Raw genomic sequence first — 15542 nt, 5'->3', positions numbered from 1 at the left:
AGCGGCGACGCGGGCGCGCCGGGCGCTGGGACGGGGAGGGGGCACTTTTGGGTTGGTGTGCGCGTGGGCTTGTGTGTGCCCGCGTACCCCAGTCTGAGTGCCGACGTGCAAGTGTGTACGGGTGCCCGTGCACCCTTGTTTGCGCGTGCACGTTCGTTCACTCCTGTGCCCTTGTCTCTGCGCGTGCTCATGTGTCCGCGAGTGCGCGTGTGTCCTTGTTTGTGCGCGCGCGTGCACTTCCGCGCGCGTGTCCCCCCGCGTGTGCCCGTGTATGCGCGTGTTACTTGCGCAGGAAAGGAAGAGAGAGGGGGAGCAGGGCTTTGCCTGGTGGGAGGCCGGCGGCGCCCTGGTGAGCCCACATGGAGTGGGGGACAGTTCTGGCTTAATTTTCTAATCCTACTCCCTCTTGAACACACTTCCTTGGACTCCTTTCCTGGAATGGAAGTAGGACATTGGCAATTTCGCGGACTCGCTTCGTAGCCTGTGTTTCTTGCAAAGGAAGAGGGTGCTTAGCTCTGTGGGTGTGTGAGGGTGCACTAGCATTGTTGCAGAAATGTAAGTTAACCAGAGCCATGTAACGATACCTGGTCCTGGGACGGTCCTCCATGGCGTTTGAATTAAACAGAGCAGATGCCGGGAGGCGGCTCCTTACTAGGTTCAGCAGTCCTTTCTCTGAGTCTAATAATTAGGCATTTATTGCATTCGTCTTCCCGGAGATTTATGTAAGGTTCTGAGGAGTGAGAGTTTGTCAGACTGTCAGCTGCTTCGCATCACTTTGAGTTGTGTTGCATTCTATTTTTAGTTTAACAAACACTATTGCTGGGAAGCTTAGGGACAGTGTGTGGTATGCAGAGGGTGTCCCTGTACCCTGGGTCCTGTGGCTGCTGGTGGGTGGAAACATCTCTGGGCAGGAACACCCCAGAGGTTTGGGGTCCACTCTGCCTACGCAGGAAGTTTTTTTCGCGTTTAACTTCAGAGTCAAGTTGCTTGGTGTTTTTGCTCAGTATCTGCCCCCCCCCCCGCCCCCAGAATGCTACTGAAAGCTTCCAGGTATGAAAACCCACCCCTAAATCCTCTTTCCTGGAAGGAAGATATAGCTTGGATTGTGCTAATTTAGCCTTTGTGTGGGTAACTGTTGCTTCCGGAACATTAGCCCAGAGAACCTAGCAGAGAGGTCTGTGAGGTTTTGCATTTTCGCAGAGCGGAGCAGAAGGTTACCCTTCTGCGCTGCTGTGGGGCACTTAAACTCGCTCAATTCTGCAGAGATTTTTCTTTCTAAAAAGAGACCTCACAATCAAGACCAGCACTAATGACCCTGAACCCCTCAGGGAGTCCTTGTGGAACCCGCAGCCTTGCTCTCTACCCTTCCAACTGCCTGCTCCTAACAATTAAATGCAATTTAGATTCCTGAACTGAGCCTGCTAAATGCTTCAGCGTTTTGGCCTCCCCCCACCCCCCCTCCCCGTCTCCCCCCACCCCCCCTCCCCGTCTCCCCCCACCCCCCTCCCCGTCTCCCCCCACCCCCCTCTCCGCCTCCCCCCTCGCCCCTCCCCGTCTCCCCCCCTCCCCCCTGCACTCATTGGCCCCGCCTCTTTGGGAGAAATGAAAGCACAGTATCAGGTGAAAACAAAGGCAGTCTAATCCTGTCTAGGCTCACTTCACAATGGAGATGTTATGTACAGATGAAGCGTGAGCAGATGTTATTACACTATCTGAAATGAATTCCTCCGCCATCCAGCCATTGAAATGGCTTCAGCCTCCCTACAGCACCTCTGCTGTTTCCTTCCTCCAGGCTTCTAGCTGTCGCCCAGCCCGCAAGAATATCACAGGAACACAGTGCCTCTTTCTCCCTCGTTATAATAAAGGTATTTGCAAGGAATAAAAGGTCACAGTATACCCCGCTGGCCCACAGAACACGGCCAGTTCATTCAGTCAACAAATATTAATTGAGGGTCCGTGGTTCACTGTCTACCAGGCACTGTGCAGGGGCCTCGTAGGACAAATGGATAAGCGCCTGGTGTCCCGCCTCTAGGAAATTACACAGGGGAGAAGGCGTGTAAACAAATAACTGAAATATGAGGGAGGGGCAAGTATGTACCAGCTGGCGGGATTACGATAGAGGGCCGTGTTTGTCAGCTACTTGAACGCCGACTGCTGTCTGAGCGCGAGACTCGGGTGGAGACTAGGTCTGAGCCCATATCCGTTATCTGTTGGCTGTGTGGTCTTGATCTCGCGAGCTGGTGCCTCGTTTGTTGAACAGTGGTTACAGCACAGAAGGGCCCTGCCAATGTCATGAACTTCATGATAGCAGTACCTTCGTCCCTCTTTTATAGGCATGGAGTACAAGAGCCCTGCTATCAAAAAGTATACAGTCTCTTGAGAAAACCAGAAACAGACGTGTGAACAAGCACGTAATAATAGTGCCTTACCACGTATGAGGAATAGCTTCTTATAGTATGGTCCATTATGTAGTGGAGGCTCTCAGTCCCAGCTGCAGATCAGAATCACTGGAGGAGATGTGAAAAGATTTGTCGTCTGGTCCCACCTCCAGATAATCTGTTTTAATTGGTCTGGGGTAGAGCTTAGGCACAGCTGTTTTAAAAACTCTGTCCAAGTGATTCCCATAGACGGCCAGTGTTCATAACTGGTACCTGCCATAGCATTTGACTATTTACAGTAGCTTGGTTAATAGGTAGGACGGGGCGGTATCCTTTCCCTTGAAGAGAGGTATGACTTGCCCTGGGTCATAGAGCTCGTACTGCAGGTGGCAGAACCGGCGAGAAGACTTCTGCTTGGTGCAGGACACTTTGCCTCATTTGACAGCCTTGACAAGATCAACACCAGGGGATATGTGATTGAGTGATGAGACTGCTGTAGGATTGCTGAGGAACTTGAAGTGGTCAGGAAGGACTTGGGGGAGGGTGGGACTAGAAATGGTCACAATAGAAAACTATAAGTTACCAGCATTCTAGACAATTTGAATAGCAGGGGAAAGTTTGGGGATGGGCAAAGCATGCTTTAAAGTTGGAATGGCATGTCGGAAAGAGTTCTCTGCCAATTCCAGTCCATTAGTAGTTGCACATGGGGTTCTCCTTGTCAGCCATTGGTCAAGGAATACGGGGTTGTGGTCTGTGTGCTGTGTATTTGCTTTTCCTTTTATCAGTATCAGAGGAGCATTTGCTTTGTTGAAAATTAGGATTCAAGGTGTTCATTCAGTACCTCGTATTTATTAGTTATGTAGAATCCCAGGAACATACTTTCTTTGAAACTCTTTAGTTTAATGTTTTTATACTAAAGACACATTTTCAAAATAGAATAGAAAACATCACATTGTACACTTAAATATGTGCAGTCTTCAAAGTTGTTTTGGCAGTTTTAAGTGCTTTGCATTTAAATATGAATTTTAGAATCAGTTTGCCAGTTATAAAAAAAGAACCTTCTGGGATTTTGATTGAGATTTTGTTGACTCTATAGATTCTATGGGAAGAATTGTGTCTTAATTACATTGAGTCTTCTGACCCACGAACATGGTATATCTCTCCATCTATTTATATCTTCTTTAATTTCTTTCCACAGTGTTTTGTAGTTTTTAGTTTATAGGTCTTTTGCAGTCTTGTTAGATTTATCCCTAAGTATTTCATATTTTTGATACGAATATAAATGGTAATATTTTTCGAATTTCAATTTCTGGATGTTTATTGCTGGTATGTAGAAATACAATCAGCTTGTGCATTCATTGATCTTGTATCCTTCATCTTTGCTAAACTCACTTGTTAGTTCTGGAGCTTTTTCATAGATTTCATCAGCTTTTTCTCCATAAACAGTGATGTCATCAGTGATTAAAGACAGTTTTTACTTTCTCCTTCCCAAACTGGATACCTCTTATTTACTTTTCTTGCCTGATTGCACTGATTAGAACTTCTGGGACAAGGTTAAATAGAAATATTGATTGCAGAAAACCTTGCCTTCTTTCAGACCTTAAAGGGAATGCATTTAGTCTTTCATCATTAAGTATGATGTTTGCTGTAGGTTTCACATAGACGATTTTATGAAGTTGAGGAAGTCCCTTGTTATTCCTATTTGGCTTTTTTACCAGGAAATGGAAGTTAGATTTTATAAGAGGTTTTTTTTTTGTTGTTGTTGTGTTCTGTTTTGTTTTAGTTAATTGATTGACATTTGAATGTAAAACCAACCAAACTTGCATTCTTGGGAGAAACCCAGTTAGCTATGATGTATTAACTTATGCACTACTTAAAAGTGTGTTATTTAGTTTCCAAATACTTGGGGAATTTTACTGAGACCTTTCTGTTTCTGATTCCTAATTTAATCCCATTGTGGTCAGAGAACATATTTAGTATGACTTGAATACTTTTAAATTTATTTAGACTTGTTTTATGTCCCAGAATATGGTCGACCTTGCTAAATATTCCATATGCATTTGAAAACAATGTGTATTCTGCTGCTGTTAGGTCAGATGTTCTATAAATGTCAATTAGGTCAAGTTTTTGATAATATTGTTCAAAGCTTATGTATCCTTGCTTATTTTCTGCAATAATTATCAATTATTATTATTGATAAAAATAATTACTAATTATTGAGAAAGGGTATGTTAGTTTGCTAGGGCTGCCATAATAAAATAACACAGGTTGGGTGGCTTAAACAACAGAAAATTATTTTCTTACAGTTCAGGAGGCTGGAAGTCCCAGATCAAGGTATTGACAGGTTTGGTTTTTCCCAAGGCCTCTTTCCTTAGTTTGTAGATGGTCACCTTCTCACTGTGTCCTCACATGAACTTCCCTCTGTGTGCAAAGCTTCCCTAGTGTCTCTTCTTCATATAAGGACACCAGCCCTCTTGGGTTAGTTTCCTACCCTTATGGCCTCATTTAATGTTGATGACCTCTTTAAAGGCCCCATCTTCAAATATGGTCACATTGGAGGTTAGGGCTTCAATATATGAAATTTTGGGGGACACAGTTCAGTCTATAACAAGGGGTAATGAAATTTCAGACTGTGTATGTTTGCCTATTTCTGTTTGCAGTTCTATCAGTTCTTATTTCATATGTTTTGAAAGTTTGGTTATTAGATACATAACTGTTCAGGTTTGTTATATTCTCTTGTTGCTTTTACCCTTTCATCATTACGCAGTGCCTTTCTCTATCATTGAGAATGTTCTTTAATCTAGAATCGACTTTGTTATTAATATAGTCACTTCAGCTTTCCTTTGATTAACATTATCATTGTATATTTTTTCTATCCTTTGTCTTTTTTGAAAAAAAAAATCTGACAATCCCTGCCTTTTAATTAAGAGATTTAAACTATTTACATTCATGTGATTACTAATATGGTGAGGTTTAAATCTATCATCTTGCTACTTGTTTTCCATTTCTCTCACCTGTTCTTTATTACAGCTTCTTCTCTTTTTTTATCATTTTAAGTTAATTGAACTTTTAAAATAACTTTGTTTTATCTTCTTTGCTGTATTATTACCTATAACTCATTATTTTAGTAGTGCTTTAAGGTGTATATTATACTTTTTTAGCTTGTCACAGTCTACCTTCCAGTGACAGTGTTATTACTTCACGTATATTGTGAGAGCCTTACAGTAGTATATACTAAGTACACTACCATTTCTCCTTTCCTGAGTTTTGTGCTGTTTTATCATAAATTTTACTTCTACTTATGTTAAACCTCACATCACATCATTATTAGTTTTTGTTCAGTTAATTTTTTTTAGTGAGTTTTAAGTAATAAGTGAAAAATCTTACATATTTGTCCACGTAATTACCATTTCTAGTGGTCTTCATTCTTTTGTGTAAAGCTGTATTTCCATCTGATATCATTTTCCTTTCGCCCAGACTATCTTTACCATGTCTTGTAGTACGTGTCAGCTGGTGATGAATTATTTCAGCTTTCAGCTTTTGTATATCGTAGGAAGTTTTTTTTTTTTTTTGCGGTACGCGGGCCTCTCACTGCTGCGGCCTCTCCCGTTGCGGAGCACAGGCTCCGGACACGCAGGCTCAGCGGCCATGGCTCATGGGCCCAGTGGCTCCGCGGCACGTGGGATCCTCCCAGACCGGGGCACGAACCCGTGTCCCCTGCATCGGCAGGAGGACTCTCAACCACTGCGCCACCAGGGAAGCCCCAGCCTGAATTCTTAACTCCTTTCCTTCAGTCCATGTAGTACACTGGTTCCCCCTTCCCTCTCTGCATCCTGGAAGCTTTCTCCATGTAGGAATTTGGGGCATTCGTAGAGCTCACCTAATTTTTTTCCTGCCTCTGAGGAACTAGGTAGGTTAATTTACCTGTTCATGAACACCCTATAAAGAGACTCATTCACTGTGTGCTCGTGTCTGACTTCTTTCATTTAGCGTAATAATGCTTTTGATGTTCATCCATGATGTTACATGTATTAGTAGCTTGCTCTTGTGTATACCAAATGACATTCCATTTTATGAATATACCATGGTTTGTTTATCCAGGCTCCTTGTGATGGGCATTTGGGTCACTTCCTGTTTGGGGCAGTTTTAAATAAGGTGGCTCTGATCGTTATTGCACGTGTTTTTGTGGACATATGTATTTTGGTGTCTGTAAGAGTGGAATTGCTGAGTCATAAGATTGGTGTAGGTTTAAAAGTGTGTATAAGTTGTCAAGCCGTTTTCCAAAGTAGTTGTACCATTTGTCTCCCATTCTCGGTAACATTTCATCATCTCAATGAATTTTAGTTATTCTGGCGTGAGTCATGGCCTCTGTGAGTCCATGTGGATATAGGTTACGTTAGAATACACTGTCACCTATCAGCAAATGGGAGTATGATTAGTGTTTGGTTTCGAAGGCAAATTGAATTTTTATAAGATCGTCAGCTATAGCTATGAGCCCTGACGCTACAAACACGGATTTGGTGCATAAGTGTTTCCCCTCGTCCCAGTGCCGGTGTGTGTAATGGGTTCAGTTCTGTACCAGGTTTAAGGAGGAACTGCTATCTTGTCACCCTGGTCTGGTGACAGCTTCTCCTCAGTACAGCAGTTCAGAGAGGCTAAGTGGCCAGGAAGGCCAGTTGGTTAGTGACCTCTGCTATAATTGTGCTGTTTGCTGATCGTTTCTTCCAGAGGAAGAAGCGTTAAGATTCTGGGAATGCATGTGGATTCCTTTGTCACAGAAGCAGTGGCTGTAAGCCTGCAGTTTGTAAGCTAATACGCAATCACATAAGCCCTTCACCCAGGCGATTATGAACTGGTAGCATGTGGGCCGCCACCAGGGCCCTGGCACCAGGCGTGCTGACGGGGCATCCCAGGCCCCTGGGATCCCAGCCTTGGCAGGGTGCTGTCTTGTTCTTTTCTGTTTGCCTGGTCAAGTTCCTGTTTCAACCCTTCACCAACTCGGCTGGATTTATTATCTCCTGAAAGGGAAAAGAAAGAGCAAACGGGCTACGAATGGAAGAGCTGACACTTTCTCTCTCTACTTTTTCAGCCAGAAGAATTAACTTCGAGTCTGCACAGTTTTAAGAACAAGGCCTTTAAAAAACCCAGAGTCTGTGGCGTTTGCAAACAGATTATCGAAGGTCAAGGGATTTCATGCCGAGGTGAGTCCGCGTTTATCGTTCCCATGTTGATTAAACCGAAGCAAGTAAACAAACAAAAATCCAAAATGAAACCTTCTTTCAGGAGTTTCCAAAAGTTAAATCACGGAATTCCCCATCTCAGCCTGAGTTTCCCCCTACCCTCACTGGACCGGGACTGACCATATTTACACAGATATGTACTCATGAGAAATGTTTCCAGCAAGAGCAAAGCTAGTCCTATGGGAGAGGGGGCAGCAATGAGTGGCTCATGACGTATCTTCTGTCTGTCCTGTAGTGTCGGTAGCTCGGGTTATTCTACTTTCTGATCTCTCACCCGAGTTTACAGATGAAAACTTTCGGCTCTTTTGAGTGAGGGTCATCGCGTTACTGCCCTTTCAGCGTGTTGTCAGGCATTGCTCGTGTCGGTAAACAGCCACCAGCTTCACTCTTTGGTGCTTAAACCCCAGGTAATCAAGGCAACTTGCTATTTTTTGTGCTTTCACGTTAGTAAATCTGTGTAAGGGACATGTGAGCAGGACGTCTCTTGTTTCCCTTGAACCCTAGAATCGTGGTTCTGTGTCACAGAACGGAGGCAGGTTGGGGGACCTGGCAGAAGGCTTTGGGCTGTTCCGGGGCTTCTCATCACCGGTGGGTTTAGGATTTCCTCCGTAGAACATTTTCAGGGCTGCCTCCAGGCTCCCTTTCCCCCCTGTGGACACCCTGGCACACGGTCCCTGATGGCTGCTTTGGGGTTGGGCAGCCTCGAGGAAGGATGCACGATGGTCACACTTCGTTGGGACCCAAGAGCGGGCAGGAGGCAGCTGTGGCCCCTCCTCTGAAGGGCCCCTCCACGGTCAGTGATGATGGTGCCCTGGTGCCGTCAGCACGTCACCACCTCCCACCTGTCCTTCCCCCGCTGTGGCCTCGTGGGGATGCCAGAAGCCCCCTCCCTCCCCGGTCCCCCAGGGGTCTCTATTTCAAAGTTGACACACCTGCTTCTCAGAGTGCATGGCCCTCTCACCTTGTCCCTGGATGCAGCCTGTCCTCACGGGGCCTGGTGTCTCCTCTCCATGTAGAAAGGGTGAGCCGGGCCCCGGGGGCTGAGGGGTCACCTGTGGAGGTGCACATGGGAAATGGATCCAGCGCCAGGCCTCCTCAGCACGGGCCCTCTCCCCATATCAGCAGGCATGCATGGGTGTGTATGTACACGAACACACACGTGTGCATGTGCAGACACACATGGACACGTGCTCACAGGCACATATGCACACACACGGAAACGTAGAGGAGGGTGTGACAGAGACGTGGCTGGGCTAGGAGCACAAGCTGGTGCTCTGAGTCTGTCAGGGGTAAAGTCTCCTGCTGTGAGTCCACGATGTGGGTTGTAACCGTTCCTCCTCTGGACGGCTGGTGCGAGGTCCGAATGAGACAGGTGTGAGGTGCTTATAGCCCACGTTCTGGTACTTAGCTTTGCAGTTGCTGTGATGATTCTTTTTCCCCAATGCCTCCAACTGAATGTGCCATGGGCGATTCCCACGTGGGTGACACCCGGGGCCCTTGGCTGGCTGCTGTCCACACGTGCAGGTCATGAGCACAAGCGAAGGTGGTTTAGCTCCATAGGCGCAAGGGCTCTGTTTCCCACATACGTTTAACACGGCCTGGTTGTGACAAATTGTCTCTGTGGAGAGCCAGTTTCCTTCTCGTCTCTGCACAGCTGAGGCCCGAGCTGACTAAGGCCCAAATGTCCTTTTTAAAATCTCAGTGCCTCTGCTCTAACCACCTACAAGAAACAGTTATTCTTTTCAAAGTAAATAGAAGAGGTGAGATCTGACCAGCTTGGAGACAGCGGTGCCCAGCAGCCAGGCTCTCCTCTCAGGCCAGGGCCTGGCTCCCTGCTTGGTCCCGAGGATGCTCACGGCCCCCAGCACCGTCCAGGGCTTGGCGTGAGAGTGCATGTCCGGGCTTGCGCCTCCCTCCCTGTCCTGCAGCTTCCCAGGCCCATAGGGGCCAGGAGGGCTCCCAGATTATCCTTTGGTTCTTAACGGTCTGTTTTATGGCATTTTTAGTGTGTAGTGTGTGAGATGTCAGGGAGGACCAAGGGGCCTGTCGGCATGGTGTGGATGGCACATGGCTGTGCACCCTCTGGAATTCTGTTGGGGGAGGGCAGCCAGATCTCAGGATCCCACTGCGTGCTGCGCTGCCTGGTTGCGTCTTGGCCCCGAGGACCCTGTGCCCAACACGGAAGGGCGGGAGGGCGGCAGGGCGGTGACAGTCCGGCCTTGTGCAGTGCCGTCTCGTGACCTGTGTGGCCCACGCTTCTCTGCTCCAAGAATCGCTGTGTGGTTACGTTTTATCTCACAATCTAGCCCCATGGAGATCACTTTTTTGACCCACCTAGTTTTCTTTTCCTTGAAGAAAATCATTCACTGACAACGGTCCCGTAGGTGCCCTCTCCCTCAGGGGGGTTCATCTCCACGTCTCATTTCCCCTCAGGGACACTCTGCCACTGTCTCCTGGGCAGGGAAGCCAGGGCAAACACAACGTGACCCCAAGGCGCCCGCGCCCGTGTGTCGCCCCAGTGCTTGGCTGGGACGGTTTGCATAGTTTGGAGGCAGTGGAAACAGATCAGGGGTTGGGCGCGGGTCCCGGGGCAGCTCCTTTCTCACGTTTCCCTTCCCGGTGCGTATGCCCCAGCAGACATGCCACGCTCTCTGTGTGCACACCTGGTCTCTCCTTGTGTTATCTCAAGGCCACGTTCCTCTGTTCCGAGCCCTCCAGCCGAGGGGACGTGTACGGACTCTCCCTGAGGGGCCCTGGGTCCATCCCCCGTGGCCGGGTGGTGGCATTTGCTGCCCTGAAGCACGTGGCCGGGACCGCTGGCTCGCAGAGGCCACCTCTGGGGCCTGTGTGGCTTGGGGAAGCCATGTCCTTGGCCCAAGGACTCAGCCGCCTGGATGTGGGCCCCAGAGAGCTGCGCTACTTGGAGAAGTAACCGGGAGCAGGTCTGCGTGAGGGCCAAGGCCCAGGACTTGGTAGAGAGGCCCGCTGACGTCAGGGATGCCCGTGTGCCCGGGGCCCCACGTGGGTTCCAGGGCAGGCAGTGGGCGGTGTGGAAGGAAGCCCAGTGGCGGGTGCCCGTGCAGGCATCAAGTCCTGATTTCTGGGTCCTGCATGGAGGCCGTTCCTAATGTGGTGAGTGTCACCCCTTGGGCACATGTGCATTGAGGGGCTGGGGACTCACCTGTATCACTGTTAGTGAGATGTCTGCCGATTTCTCTTCAGAAAAAGGTTTTCTAGAACTCCTTCATACACCTGTGAGAATACTCAATGGATTATCGTATTTATGTACCTAACTGTAGAAATTGTGTGAATAAACAGTAGCTACTCTTTTTTGAGAAGGAAAGAACTCTATGTGCCAGAAGTCCTTTAGACGTTACCTTCTTAAATTAAACTGCTGTGTGCGGGAGATGCAAGACTCCATCCCAGGGTGGTTGTGACAGTCTGCCTCTCACGGATGCCATCGTGTGTGAAGTGGGGCTGCTGCTGGATTGGGAGCCCGGCAGAGTCTCTGCGGGTATAGACGGGGCCTGACAGGGTCAGTGGTTGGCTCCTGCAGAAGCCGCTGTGGCCCTGGACAGGCCCCTTTCCTGGCCCTCAGTTTGGTGACCTTTACAATTTGCGTGTTGAGTAGTTAATGTCTAGGATTTCTTCCTTTTGTCAGTAAGCTATACAGGTACCGTAAAACCCTCGGACAGTATAGTAGTTTCCTCTCCCTGTAGTTTAGATGTATGTCATATACATTTGCACGTCGAGGCCGTGTGTGTGTGTGCTGCCTGTAGACATCACGTGTCTTCTCTCAGTAGCCATGCGCAAGCTGTGTGAGGCCTCGGTGAAGAGACCCTTCCTTTGGTTCATTTCTGGAGAAGCAGCAGGGCATGGTGGAGGGGAGCATGGACCCTGGAGACAGGCTGCCAGGGTTCCTGCCCTGCCACCCTGTGCTTGAATTCTCTTTTAGAGTCATTGTGAGTAACGGATTAAATGCACAAGGAACACAAAGAACATTGATTGGCTCAAGGAAGTGTGCAGTAGTGTTAGTGATGACGGCCGTGTCGACGTTGTTTTTCCTGTTGGTCATGGTGACATTGGTGATGGTGGAGAAGAGTTAGGTGTGTCTTCTGTGACTCGGGCTTAATATTTTTACTGTTTTTGTCTAGTTCCTTCCTGACCCTCAAGTCCCTTATTTTTACCTATTAACCTATTTTGCCACAAGTTTTTTATGTGGTTAACTTAGAAGAAAAAATTTAATTTTTTTTTTTTTTTTTGCGGTACACGGGCCTCTCACTGTTGTGGCCTCTCCCGTGGCGGAGCTTCAGGCTCCGGACGCGCAGGCTCAGCGGGCACGGCTCACGGGCCCAGCCGCTCCGCGGCACGTGGGATCCTCCCGGACCGGGGCACGAACCCGCGTCCCCTGCATCGGCAGGCGGACTCTCAACCACTGTGCCACCAGGGAAGCCCGAAAAATTTTAATTTTTAAGCAGCTGTCGTTTGCACATCGAGGCTCCCTTACCCCTACTTCTCAAACTGTAGCTACAGGGAAAGCCGCAGATGGCCGGTGAGTGATGGGTTAAGTGTCTGGTGTGGTTTGCCCTCTGCTGCTGAGAACCCCGCTGAAGCGGTTCCTGCTCTGCCCTCCCCACCAGCCAGGGTTTTGAACAGGTGACCTCTTCTCACTGCTCCACCAAGATCCCTCGGGTGGCTTAAGTGGCCCAGTTTCCACTGACGGTCTTGCTCCAGACCCACACTTGAGGGCACTGGCGTGGTGGATCTTGGCGTTCTAGACCTCAGTGGGTGAGTCTTTTCCTGGGTGTTGAGGATTGTGGGTTCTGCGAGATTTGGCCCCATGGGGGAGACGGATCCAGAGAGGATGCAGTGTCAGATCAAGGCTGGATCTAATAATGGAATAGGAGAGAACAGACTGGAATGGAAAAAAATAAAGAAATGCTTCTCAGTCGTAGGGAGAAGCCTGAAGGGAATGAAGGTTGAGAAAAGGAGCAAAACCAGAGGGAAAAGGGCACGGAGGGGGTTTTGTAAGGAATATTCGATAATGACTTTCCCCCTTCAGTTAACGGAACACATATTAAGCACCTGCTAGAATAAAAAGGTGAAAAAGCTGTGACCTGTGAGGGGGGAGCTCTGAGGCTGAGGGGGGCGTCCCGTCTGTCAGGCTGTCACTGTCTACAATATCCTAAGGGATAAATAGACAAAGCTTAGGGCTGGATGGGCAGATCGGTAAGTGTAGATAGTCAGCGCTTGCTTTGTGCCAGGTGCTGAATTAGAACCGCAGGACATGGTGGCAGTTATGACCAACATGGCGAGGAAAAGGAGCGTGTGACCAAGCAGTGAATGTGGCGTTGGGCCCTCTGCCCTCTGCTGTGGGCGTCCGGTCCCCCGTCACATGTAGCTGGTGACTGTGGACGCGGATAAGCTGGTGAGCTTGAGGGCAGAGGCAGGAGAAGCAGAGGTGATGCCCAGGGCTCGTCTCTCTCTTGGTAAATATGTGTAGAGTATTGTATGACAGGCCTGTAAACCAGGGGCCTGGATTCCCAAGGCTCCTGGAGACGTCGGGAGAATAGCAGTTCCAAGACAACGTGGAACAATGTGGGGCGTTTCAGAGCCAGACGCTCTGGGCAGCTGCTGCTATGGGAGCGGATTCCTACCCATGACTTTGGAAGCCCCTGTTTGACCAGGGAGCCGAGTGTGGAATGCAGACCCCAGACTTGTGGAGGTGAGGATTCGTGTGTCATTAATTGCAGGAAACTCACGAGAAATGCACTGGGAACATACCCCCTCCCAGGGTGGAGAAAGGCTCCTGATGGGAAATGCTGAGGGAGCGTTAGGGAGTCTACCCTGGACCTTGGCCTTGAGCTCAACCCACTCTTTCACTTGACTGCTTCTCTGCTTTTCATTTTTGCAAGTCAATGGATGAAAAATGGTGTCTTGCTTTATTACGCTTTTCGTTCGCCTGGTTATCACTGAGGCTCAGCATCTAAAGAGATACAGAAAAGATGTCTGTAATGTTTATTTAGTAAACTAGCCTTTCAAATCCTTGGCTCATTTAAAAACTTAGATAATTTTTCTTCTTGATTTCTAAGAATTCATTATATTATAACATTAATCTTTCTATCATTAAATTAGGTAGGACTTTTGCGGAGTTTTGGTGGATTTTGACCTACAGAAATGTCGGTTCCTTACCAGTTCCTACTTACGTATTGCAGACATTGCGAGCAGTTGCTTGCCTAATTTTTTTTGTGGAGTGTTTGTCATGTGAAAGTTTTAAGGTTCCGCTTATTCAAATCTACCCGTCATTTCATTTCATTTCTGTTTTTGTTCCTATTTAAGAATGCCTTCCCTTCTCTATGGTCATAACGATGTTCTACCGTACTTTATTCTGATGTTCATTTCTGCTTTTCCAGTTCTCATCCAGTTTCACAATTTCATGGTTGATTCATCTGGAATTCATGTTATTTAGGTTATTTTTCATGAGCGAGCTGGTTTCTCCAGCATGATTTATTGTGTAGCTCGTCCTTTTGTAACTGAGTATGACGATGTCTTTCCCCTTTCCGTTCTCACGTGAGGCCCAGCCCATTGCACGTGTCTGTTTTTAACAGAGTTTGTACTGTACATAGTTTTATATCTTTTCACCTTGCCTGTTATAAGCATTGTCACATATTAGCTCTTTAGAAGTTATGAGTTTTCAATAGTACTCCATATTTTATTTGTGGATATAAGTTTTCTTCTTTATTGCTTCAGTAACTTCTTTCTTCATGGCAGAAACGAGTCTTTGATACCCCTTTGTCCTACTCCTCATTACGTACAATGAGAAGAGGGGCATTGTTTTACCTATATATATATGGCGCGTGCTTTGTGTGACTTAAGAGGCTGGATCTTCCTAGCTGTTTCTGCATTCAGTGTTTTTCACCACGGTATCAGTTAAAGTTCTTCAGCAAAAAAGAACCAACAGGGTGTATATGGAGAAGGAAATTTACTGTAAGGAATTGGTCCACACAGTGTGGAGGCTAAGTCCCACCTGTAGTCGGCACGCTGTGACCCAGGACAGCCAATGTGTAGTTCCTTTCTGAGTCCTAGTCCCAAGACAGGAGAAGACCGTTGTGCCAGCTTGAAGACAGTCAGGTAGGGAGAAAGAATTCTTTCTTACTCCCCCTTTTATTCTGTTCAGACCCTCAGTGGATTGGATGAAGCCCACCACATTGGGGGGGACAGTCAGCTTCACTCAGTCTGCAATTCCCAATATTTTCCTTATCCAGAAACACCCTCCCAGACACACCCAGAATAATGTTTAAGCAAATATCTGGGCATCTTGTGGCTTAGTGAAGTTGACACATAAAATTATCCATCAAAAAACATGGACAAAACATTGTTTTGGTTGAAGTATTTGAAGAAAATCCAGCTCTATACAGATACGTATTTGGAAAAGAAAGCATATTCTTTTTTGATATTACACCAAAAATCAAATGATAGTTTCTTAAAGTTTAGTTTCCAAAGAAGACATGTAAGTGGCCAATTAGGTACGTGCAGAGGTGCTCTACATCACTAATTCTGAGGGAAATGCAGATCAAAACCATAATGAGATAACACCTCACGCCCGTCAGAATGTCTGTCATCAAAAAGACAAGAAAAAACAGGCTTTGGCGAGGATGGAGAGAAAAGGGAACCCTCATACACTGGTGATGGGAATATAAATCGGTTCAGCCACTGTGGAAGACAGTATGGAGGTTCCTCAAAAAGTGAAAAATAGAATTACCATATGATCCAGCAATTCCACTCCTGGGTATATATCCAGAGGAAACAAAATCAGTATCTTGAAGAGATGTCTGCACTCCCGTGTTGATTGCAGCATTATTTACAATAGCCAAGACATGGAAACAACCTAAGTGTCCATCAGTGCACGACTGGGTAATGAAAA

At 47.3% G+C, this 15542-nt stretch overlaps 1 protein-coding gene across 3 annotated transcripts in view; it reads left to right on the top strand.

Annotated features, from left to right (window-relative positions):
• The window catches only part of TNS3 (tensin 3), a 226770-nt gene that overhangs the window by 37301 nt on the left and 173927 nt on the right, over positions 1–15542 (top strand). For all 3 annotated transcript variants that reach the window (XM_032643771.1, XM_032643770.1, XM_032643768.1), the window contains exon 2: positions 7468–7579. The gene's annotated coding sequence lies outside the window, so the exon portion shown is untranslated. The remainder of the gene's footprint in view (positions 1–7467; positions 7580–15542) is intronic.

This window comes from Phocoena sinus, chromosome 9 (assembly GCF_008692025.1).
Source record: "Phocoena sinus isolate mPhoSin1 chromosome 9, mPhoSin1.pri, whole genome shotgun sequence".
Classification (NCBI taxonomy): domain Eukaryota; kingdom Metazoa; phylum Chordata; class Mammalia; order Artiodactyla; family Phocoenidae; genus Phocoena; species Phocoena sinus.
This window is presented reverse-complemented; position numbering and strand designations above follow the sequence as displayed.